Source organism: Astatotilapia calliptera, chromosome 8 (genome assembly GCF_900246225.1).
Source record: "Astatotilapia calliptera chromosome 8, fAstCal1.2, whole genome shotgun sequence".
Classification (NCBI taxonomy): Eukaryota; Metazoa; Chordata; class Actinopteri; order Cichliformes; family Cichlidae; genus Astatotilapia; species Astatotilapia calliptera.
Genome location: NC_039309.1, coordinates 8,726,345 through 8,738,009, shown reverse-complemented (window position 1 = coordinate 8,738,009; position 11,665 = coordinate 8,726,345).

The following is an 11,665-nucleotide window of genomic DNA, read 5'->3' as shown; positions in this document are numbered from 1 at the left end:
TTTTGTATTTTATAATTTACTAGCATAATGTAAACATACTTCTATTTCTAGTTTGCTTAAAAGTTTTAACCTAAAATCACTGTGCCCTGAAGCATCCCTTATTTATACTTTATCTTTTGCTTTATGATTCTTTTCTTGCTGCTGCTCATTTCTGTTATCATCTCATCCTATTCACAGTTCTTCATCCTGCAATTCCCCTTATCCAGTGGTACATTTCCTCCTTTCCAAAATGTCCTAATAAGATGATGTCTCATCATTAGATATGTCTCTGTGCAGAGTCTGTGCCTTAAAATATAAAGCTCCTTGGGATCACTGGCATTGTGAACAGGTGCTAAATAAATTTAATGAATTGAATGTTAACATATTAGTCCATTAATTTAATGCATCTATGCTGTTCTTCTTTTCCCTTATGCAAGAACAGAACAGCATATCTCATTTTAAAATCAGCAGCACCTCAAAGGAAATCTAGGCAAAGGATATTATTATTTGAGCACGAGAAAGGGGAAATAAATTTGTCATATTTGTAAGCGATCTGTCACTCGAAGACTAAATGCATGTAATGTGAAAAGAAAATAATCCAGTCCATTTTTTTTTTTTAGATCAGAAGCATAGTGTTATTTTTGTGGCGGTGTTAAACTGCATTGTGCATTCACGGAGCTATAACTGATAGTTGATCTTTGGAATGTGGTTTTACTTCCCCATTAACAGGGTTGGCAAATAAATGGTAAAATGGCCTGTATTTGTATAGCGCTTTTACTAGTCCCTAAGGACCCCAAAGTGCTTTACACATCCAGTCATCCACCCATTCACGCACACATTCACACACTGCTACATTGTAGCCACAGCCACTCTGGGGCGCACTGACAGAGGCGAGGCTGCCGGACACTGGCGCCACCGGGCCCTCTGACCACCACCAGTAGGCAACGGGTGAAGTGTCTTGCCCAAGGACACCTGTGTCAAGGTTACTGTGTGCCAAGCCGGAAGTATTTAAATAAATTTGCTATTGTCGTAAGTGGAAAGTTCCACAGCTCTAATGGAAAATACCACATTTCCATTTGTAGTGATGTGGGATGTGGGAACAGAACATATGCTCACATTGGTTACTACTATAGTTTTAGGACCCTTACATAGCATAGTCTCTGTTATAGTGTGTACACTGTCATTATTATAGTCTGTTCAGAGCGCTATGCTTCCACTACTGTAGATATATTTATAGCACTGTGTAGATCTGTTTACCACACACTAGTACATCTGTATATATGTAGCACATCTGTATGTTATACAGATCATCTCTGTATATGTATATCTATACATATGTATACAAAAGTACATCTGTACATTTGTCTGTAGTTCAGTCCAAAGATGATTAATTCATTGACACCCTAGCCAGGACGAGGACCCCAATTCTCACCTCCAAAGTACACAGTCCTTTTAGAAAGGTCATTTCAAGAATGATTTTCTGTGTTGAGTTGGGCATGACCAGTTCAAAAGCTCTCGTAATATCTATAATACGAGTCACTGATGTCTTGATGCATTCTCAATCATCCAGGAAAGTAAATCTCCACAAAGTTGATTCTGTTCATCTGGATGTAGCGTTTTGTGGGAGAAACGTTTCGTCACTCATCCACGTGACTTCTTCAGTCTCAGCTGACTGCAGGTTTCCCTAATCTTATAAACAGTACATTTGCATAATGACTGAAACCAGCCCACTGAAGGAACAAAGGGCTGGGAGGTCAGTTCCTTAATCTTAATTATGCAAATTCTCATGGCCATTGATCAACAACCAATGACCAAAACCCACTGATCAAAGCGATCAATGGTGGAAGATGTACCCTGTAGGTGTAAATAGACTGCAGAGTCCTGGCCTGACGAGGCTTACACCTACAGGCCAGTGGACACTCTCTCAAGGATGAGGATGTACACATCTTGGACAGGGAGGAACGCTGGTTTGAGCGGGGAGTCAAGGAGACCATTTACCTGAAAAGGGAAAGACCTGCTCTGAATCGAGGAGGGGGCCTAAGGGTACATCTTTCGCCATCTTACAATGCTGTGATTGCAGCCATTCCCCAACTCTCTGTGAATGGTGCTCACGGCCATTGAACAGTGGGCTTTGATCAGTGGGTTTTGGTCATGCTCCGGCTCGCTGAGCTCCTCTGGCTCAGGCTGAGCAGATCCGGGTGGATTCCTTGCATCCTTAACATAGAATGTTCCAATGCAGTCTATGCCACAACCAGTCTGGCAAATCCGCCTTCTTTGGATCTTGTGTGTTCCTTCTATACTTCCTGCATGTGATGCACTTACAGATGTGTGAGGCAACTGCACTGCTGCATCCAATGACTCATATCCCATTAGATCGCAATTCATTTACAGTCATACCTCTTCCCTGATGCTGTACTTTCTTATGATAATGCTGGATCAGTAAAGAAGACATGTGGCTTGCTTTTGGAAGAATGGCAGGATGTTTCATGTGTGGATGAAGATCAGATCTTGTCAAGTGGCCGCCTGCTCTCAGCACACCCTGCTTATCCAAAAATTGACTTAATTTGCATAGCGTGTTTGCTTTGTCTTTGGATATTATGTTGTTGCATTGCCGTAGATTCTTGATTTCACTGCTGAATGCTTCTCTTTGGACCAATCTGATTCTGAAAAGTTTAGTTTGTTGTCTTTCCTCAACACTTGTACTTCCGTTGGGATTAAGACCTTTGACTTGCTTAGCACAACATTTAAGACAAGCAACAGCTCATTTAACAGCTCTTTTCCAGCCAGAAAACTTAGTCAGGCGGTCCAACAATGTTCTATTTACCTTTGTGCTGGTGTTGAGCACCTGAGCCTTTTAAAGTTCTGGATCATTGTCACTAACCTCTCTCACCTTAGCCTCCCTTATGGGTAACTCCGTTTCCCGCAGAGTCTGGCCCTGATTTGAAGCAACGAGCTGATCTGCCGATAACCCTCTCAATGCATGGTCCACCGGATTGTCTTCGGCTATCAGCAGCTCTCCTCTAAATTCGTACACTTAGAAGAATACGCCCGACCCATTGTTCAAATTTGGGGAAATGAAGGATGCATTTGTCGGCCGCATTTGGTGCAGGCTTCAGATTGGGACAGCCTTTGCTGCCTGGCTGTGATGTAATCGGCCTTCAAATGCAGCCTCCAAAGGATGCAGCCCCTGAATTGGGACCTAGCATATATGACTGGTTGGTTACAGGAGGACAAACCTGTCATATCAGACAGTATCAGTCGGAATCTGGAATAACTCTAAACCAATAAAATATAGGAAACAGATCAACTTAAAATTGGAATTAATTAAATGGTTCATTAATAATTAAATGCCCATTCATTTCATTTAAAGCTTTTAATACATTATTTATTTATTTCCAATTTTATTTATATTATATATTATACATATAATTAATTATACAATTATATATTCAATTAATACAAATTTGACATTTAATTGAATTTACATTTAATCAATTATTTAATGATGCATTTATTTAATTCATTTTGGTACACCTGGCCTTGCGGCTGTGTTCATGAATTAATTTTATCTGTCAGTCTCACCCATCAAATTCAGGGGTGGGGTTAACACTGATCGAGTCAAAAGCATTGCTTTTGCCTGGTGGCCATTGTTTTAGTGGGCCTTTCTCAGCATCAACAACAGACATGTGGAAACTTACTAAACTATACTTAGAAATATCCTGTTTTTGTGTCACCAAATACACTTTTAATATTGTTATTGGCTGCAGACAGAGTCAGGTTGAGAGTGGATGCAAGGCGAGCTATAGGCTAGAGAGGAGGTAAGAATGCAAGATGAATCCCTGAGTAGTGGGTAGTAGTTTTTTAACATGATTACTCTCTTCCTTGTTGGCTGCTGCGCTTTATTTTATTTTTTTAAATAACACAATGTGTACATATATCCTCTGGTATGTCATGTCCTTTCGCATATTGTATAAATAATCATAGTGGGCCGCCATGACCAATAAATGCCAAGGTCTGGTTAAATCTGACATCAGCGTGGAAATAAAACATGGCTGGTAACAACTATAGAGTAGGGAGAAGTTTTCTTTCAAAGCACAAGATCCCTGTCAGTCCCTGCATCCTTAAATGTCTCCAGTTGTCCCGAGTTCCCTCTGACTGTCTCCTTGGTGCATTTAAACCCGTGTTCCTCCCTGTCCTCATCGTCTGTTGTCTTCATCTCCATTATCAGTCATCATAATTTTACCATCTCTGTGCAAGTCTGCAAATTTCTTTATTAAATAATAAGATTCTTAAATTCATCAAGTCTCTCTGTGCCTGGGTCCTCGCCACAAAACATGACATCACTGTTTTGTACATTTTAACAAAATTTAATCCCCAAATTTGTGAAAGAAAAGCAAAACACTTTTTTGAAAAGTCTGTAACAAAACCATCAAATCTGATAAAGGTTATTTAAATGCTGCTAAAGACTACTACTGCCAAAGAAGAATGGATTGGAATTTTAAAAAAAAATACATATCCTAACCTGCGGGAGAATAATGAATGATGCTCACAGTGAGTAAAAAGTAAACTCAGTGCATTTTTTGGACAGAGATTCACTTTTAATGTGTATGTATAATATAATATATATACATAAAAATACACTCCAAAAATAGAAGAGTCCTTGAAATGTACAAAATATTATTAAAAAATTGAGACACCTTGGCCTATGGTACAATGTATACAATGTATGAAAAGATCTTTACTGCAGATACTTCTATGGCCCTGCAGATTTTTTCTTTTATTTTAACCTCACCTTGAGGTTGGCAAATCTGTCTATCACATTTTGGTGGTCAAGTCTCTCAAGCATCTCTTTCTCAACTGACATCACAGCCAGGTGCTGAAGTCTGCTTTGACCCATGGTCCTTCTCAGCCAGGTATGGAGCTGAATCAAGACACTAAAAGACCTTTCACAGCTACAGCTGCTAACTGGGTTTGTTAGGTCAACCTGAATAACAGTTTTCACAGTGTGGGGAAGATCTGATTATCCAGCCTCCTACCTAACTATATAAAGAGTAACTGAAGGTTAAATGCAGCTAATATGTCCTGTTTTAAGCCAGGCCACCGTAAATGTACTTTTATTTATTCACTCCACATAAAATGTAATAAATAAGTCATATAATACAAAAACCAACTATTCACATTTCAACTTTTAACTATTTAAATTTTTAGCTTTTTCCTTTTAAACAAATTTAAAGTGAAACAACACAAAACACTACAAACCAGAACACAATTAAATATAAATTAAAATATGAAAACAAAAAGAAGATGCACATTCTCTGTCATATGGGTCTGCATGAATAAACTTTCTGAATCCTTTATCATCCGTAACTGAAAATAGTTGTGGATGATTACTATACCTTTCTAATGTGACATTGTTGTCCCTGGCTCTCTTTCTCTCTCCCTCCCGCTCTGTTCCTGTGCTACTGCGAGTGTAATTACCGCCCCGAGAGAGAGGGTGAGAGACCAAATGAAACAAAACAAAACAAAAACCCCACAGCTTGCAATAAGGAGCCAGCTCGCGTCGTTCAAGTCAAAGATGCGGCTCTAAGAGCCATTTCGTTAGTGACCGACACATCACTACTGGCTAGTCCAACTTCAGTAACCCTACAGACGTCACTGCTGTTTAGTTTTCTCTCTTCATTTATGTTGGAAGTGACAGCAGAGCTGTACGTTTTTATTTTTTCAGAAATCTCTTAGTCAGAATAAACAGTATATCGCGACAATGACAAACTGAAACACAGGGCTTAAATACATAGAGCGAGCAATCAGGGAATGGACAACAGGAGGGAAACACAGCTGGGGCAAATCAGAACTGACCAGACAAGGAAGCGTAAACTGAACACACTGAGGTAAGACAGAGACCTTCAGAGTAAAACAGGAAACACATAACACAGACTGAACAAAGACACAGACTCGCACGCACTGCAACAGAGGGAACAGAGACGTGGGACCAGGGCAGACACAGACACTGACTGGACACGGGGATATAGCAACTAAGGATACACAGAGACGCGAACTAGAGGATACAGCTGACAGGGGAGACAGAGCAACTAGAGAAGACAGAGACATAAACCATAAGACAGAACTCAAACAAAAACTCAAAGACTAGAAATAATAAATAATATAATAAACTCAAAAACCCTGGGTCAACGACCCAGGCATCCTAACAGTTTGAGACATCGTTATAAAGACATCCATCTTTTAAATATGAAACATTAGTTTAAAGCAAACTAACAAACCTCTTCTCTACTCATACAGCAACCATAAAACAATCACAGAATGTGTATTCATGTGTTTCTTTTCGTTTGCAGATGTGCTGGATTCAGTGAAGCTGATTCCAAAGGCAAAACAGCCACTGCTTCTCCCAAAACCAGGTGGTGATGGCTGTGTGCGCTGTGCTGTGGTAGGTACTGGAGGAATCCTGAACGGCTCAAAGAAGGGGGTGGAGATCGATAGCCATGATTAAGTTGTTCGGTAAGAATAAACAACCCAAGCAAACCTTGGTTGGTTTTGTTTGACAGACACTACTTCTGACTCACAGTAAAGTGGTGAAGATTTACTGCCATTCATGTCAAAGTTATTCTTATAGCTTTTATCTTGATGGTAGTGTGAAAATGTAAAAATACTACTACAGACAACCTTACTAATTTTCTGTTGTTAAGAAGTAATAAGTATCTTTTTCTGTTCTGGTAGTCGGTCTGGAAAAATGAGCATGGGTAAGAAGACTCCAGGTTAACGAAGGATGTCAACCTTTTAGTATTTATCACCCATACCTAATTTCTTGAAGCAAAGAACAAGTATTGTGAAAAATACTTGACTTTGATGGGGAAACCTAGGGACACTTCAGGGTCATATGGCAGGCCCATTGTAACGAAAGATAAAGTAGTGTTAAACATACCCTGCTTTATCTGTCTTTGTGACTCTCATAATTTACAAAATGAACTTCATTTTGTATTCAATAAGACTTTAAACTAGTGAGAGGTAGAAATTAGAGAGCAAGAGAACCTAAGGGTTGTTTTATCATAGACTTCTGAGCAACTTCTGTACAAAGAATACAGGCTTAAATTACTTCCATATTGGCTTTACTCTTTAGATGTCCAGCCTTCATATACAGTCTATGATATATCTCATTCTAGAGAAATTCATTTCATTCATTTTTTTGTATACTGCCAAATAACAACAACAGTCACCTCAAGGAAGGAAAAACTATTCTGCAGTCATAAAAAATGTTGTTTTTTTATCAGTGCATGAGGAATGCCTTGTATGTTTCAGTAAGACATACTATTACGTCAGTGCATACTATTACATCTATTACAACAGCAGTTCTCCACCTGCTAAACTGGCCTGCCTTGAGTCCACACCCTACAAAACCTGAAATACCTTGGTGAGACATGAAATGATTAATACGATAAGGAGGTCAAGTCAAGTGGCTTTATTGTCATTTCAACCATGTGCAGTGGTACAGTACACAGTGAGGTGAGACAATGTTCCTCCAATAGAAAACCGCAACAATGGCAGTGGGATGTGGAAAAAGACTGAGCATTGTGCAAAAAGTAAAAGTATGAAGGTAGGTGTGTGTGTGTGTGTGTGTGTGTGTGTGTGTGTGTGTGTGTGTGTGTGTGTGTGTGTGTGTGTGTGTGTGTGTGTGTGTGTGCGCGCGTATGCGTGAGATTGTGCAGATAAGTGCTTGAGGTAGTGACGCATATGAAGGTATGTGTGTGTCAGTCTAGTCACTTAGTGTTCAGGAGTCTGACGTCTTGGGGGAAGAAACTGTTGCCCTAGTCTGGCAGTGAGACGCGCAGGGTACCCCCCTCGCGTCGATAAGTGAAGCAGAGGGAGCCTGACCATGCGTCACACATTTGACAAGTTGGGGAGTGAGAACGTGTTGGATTATATCTTTCACCTCTGAAAGAGGGGTATGTAAAACAAGATCACATATTTTCTTTTAATGTTTGTTGGATCTTAGTGGTTGGGTTTGTTTTGCAAATTCAAATTCAAATTCAAATTTTATTTGTCACACACACACAACCATACACAGTATGACATGGGGGTGAAATGCTTGTAGCTGTACAATGCCCGACCATTAAATGACAGAAAAAAAGTTTTACAATATTTACAATTTACTACAAAAATTTACAAACTAACTTAGGAATTTACAGTAAAGAATGTGCAAATAGAAGAAGAGATTATAAAGATAAGGATTATAAATTATAGGAATTATAGGATTATAGGAAATGTGTGGTGACGTGTGTGAGAGTCCAGTCTTATAGTGACGTGTTTGGGAGAGTCCAGTCCTACACCTGGTTCAGGCCCCGAATAGCCTGGGGGAAGAAGCTCCTCCTCATTCTCTCTGTTTTGGCCTTAAGGGAGCGGAAGCGCTTCCCAGACCTCAACAGTGAGAAGAGTCCATTGTTGGGATGGGAGAGGTCCATCATAATCTTCCTAGCTTTGGACTTGCACCGCTTGGTGTAGATGGACAGCAGGTCAGGGAGCTCTGATTGAATGATGCGTTCTGCCAAGCGCACCACCCTTTGCAGATCTCGTCTGTCCTGCTTGGTGCTGTTCCCAAACCAGGTGCAGATGTTTGCCGTCAGGACGCTCTCGATGGTGCAGGAGTAGAAGTTCTTGAGCACCTTCAGTGGCAGATGGAAGTCTCTAAGTCTTCTGAGGAAGAAGAGACGCTGACGGGCTTTCTTAACCAGGGTGTTGATGTGACAGGACCATGACAGGTCCTGAGTGATGTGGACACCCAGGTATCGGAAACTGTCCACTCTCTCCACTGGCGTGCCACTGATGATGAGGGGTTTGTAATTCCTCGCCTGCTTTGTAGTGAAGTCCACGATCAGCTCCTTAGTCTTGCTGATGTTTAGGAGGAGGTTATTCTCCTGGCACCAGGTCTCCAGGTTCCTAATCTCCTCCAGGTAGGCCGTCTCGATGTTGTCGGAGATCAGGCCCACAACAGCAGTGTCGTCAGCAAACTTGACAATGGAGGTGGTGTCGGATGTGGCTACACAGTCATAAGTGTACAGTGAGTACAGCAGGGGGCTTAAAACACAGCCCTGAGGCACTCCAGTGCTGAGTGAGATGGAGGGGGAGACTTGTTTTCCCACCCTCACTGATTGGGGTCTGTCTGTGAGGAAGTTGAGGATCCACTGACACAGTGATGAGCTGAGTCCTAGATCCGTCAACTTGGTGAAAAGCTTAGAGGGAATTATTGTGTTGAATGCTGAACTGTAGTCCACGAACAGCATCCTAACATAATTCCCTCTGCCAGTGTCCAGGTGACTCAGGGATGTGTGGAGCAGGTGAGATATGGCATCGTCTGTGGAACGATTAGTCCGGTAAGCAAACTGAAGTGAGTCGATGGTGGCAGGAAGTGAAGAAGTGATGTGATCTCTCATCAGTCTTTCAAAACACTTCATCACAATTGAAGTCAGTGCTACTGGACGGTAGTCATTGTGGCAAGCGGGCTGTTGTTTCTTTGGAACAGGGACAATAATGGACTGTTTGAAGCACGTGGGAACCACAGCTTGGGCCAGGGAGAGGTTAAAGATCTCTGTGAACACCGGTGCTAGTTGATCAGCGCAGGCTCTAAGGACCTGGCCAGGGATTGCATCTGGTCCTGCTGCCTTCCTGGTGTTCACCCTCCTGAAGGTGTTCCTCACGGCATGCTCTGTGATGACGAATGCATTTTCTTCACTGGTGCACTCCGAGCGCGCGCAGCCCAGTGGCGTGTCTAGAAAATTTTTGTTGGGGGGGCCAGGTAGGGGCACAGATTTGGAGAAGGGTGGCAGATGTAATTGGCAGATAATGTTTAAAAAAAAATTCTACCAACCATTAACCATAATTCAATAATCCTATAAACCTAATAACCGAATGCGCTTTTAACTCTTATTAGAATGAGATTTTAACCACTACGGTGCAAAGTTTTTAGATACTGCGTTGATAAAGTACAAGAGATACAATCAGTGCTTTGTCAGTGTTTACTCAGCATTCAAGGACAGCAATATTTGCATAGTATTTTTACTGACATGTAGTGCACATATGTTTTGGGCAAAAACATTTTTGAATATTAAAATACGAACATTTGTAACAAACAATTGACAAATTAGCCAGTTCCAATGTAAAACTTTATCTGCTTATTAAAAAAAGAAGATAATCTTCTCACAAACTGGTGTTTGATTTTGAAACAGGAAAAAAGTGGGGAAACAACTGAAAAGACTAACATTTGAATAAAACCTGAAAGCAAGTAAATACTTTCTCTGCTGCCTTATGGTAAACTTTGGTAATATTGATCAAGAACAACACTGGCTGATGATGAAATACAGTCAGCTGGCATGGTGACACTGCCAGTATTAACCTGCAGGGCTGGACTGGGACAAAAAATCGGGCATTTTGACTACAGACCGGCCCACCAGGTATTAAAACCATAAAGCCTTTGAATGAAAACAAATGCTGTTGTGACAGTGATGTACACTGTCTTGTTGGTATATGTATGATTTCTATACATTTTACATCAGATAAAAACTTTGGTTGAAAGATTTAGATAATTATTTAATAAAAGCGAGATATTTTAAATGAGAATAAGAAAGAAAAGTAATTTCTTTGTGCTCCACCTTTCCCTGTTAATTCCCTACCTGGCCCCCTGGCATAACTTTGCTAGACCCACCCCTGCACAGTTACCAGCTGTCAGCTACGTAAAAAAGGATCCTGGTGTTATTTTTCTCTCAGAAACAGTTCATAACTTCCCTTCAACTCATTCCTGTCACCTAAAAGGTAAACCTGTTTCTCCATCACCTGTTCAGCTCTGATGATTCAGTAAGGACATCTCCTGGTTTCATCTTCATGTTTCCCTCTCACCACATATACAAACCGACATCATGACCAGCAGCTTTACAGCTGTGGCTCCAGCAAACATCAGCTGATACTTGAAATTAATATTAAATAAATTCTAACAACAGCTGATCAAGCTTAAACGTGCTGCTGTTGTTTAGCGCGACATCCGCTGGTTTCCTCTTTCTGGCACAAAGTGGGCGATAAACAAACAAGAGAGACGATCAGCTGATCATTGATCAGTTTCATGATTGAAGTAGCAACAGAAGAGGGAGGGGGAGAGAATGAGAGAAGAAGAGGCAGCTGTGCAGCGTAAACACACAGAATAAATCCAGCTTTGTCTTTTTCCATTCTAGCTAAAGTTTGGGACAAACTGCGTCTCTTCTCAGCTCAATACCAAACGCATAATATTTTCTCTGAATGAGGGACCATTCCATTTTTAAGGAGCCGTTGGCAACTCTACTAACTAACCTTATGAATAAAATAAAGTTCACTATCAGTAACATCATAGCAACTGAACAGCTGTACAGAAACTCCTTCATGCTAGCTCGGGCAGTATGAGTTATTGCAACTGACAGTAAAAAGTCAGCACAACAAAAATAAACTACACCTAAACTTGGTTTATATCTGACCCAGATAGACTGCAGATCATAACTTCTTACCTGAAGTTCAGTTCACCTGACACTCGGACTGGCGGCTGCCTCGGGTCTCTCCTCCTCCTGCCTCCCCTTCCCTCATCCACCTGCTGGCCTCTGTGGAAGCCCCGCCATAGCCACCACCAAACAACTGAGTTATTTTTACACATCGACCTGCA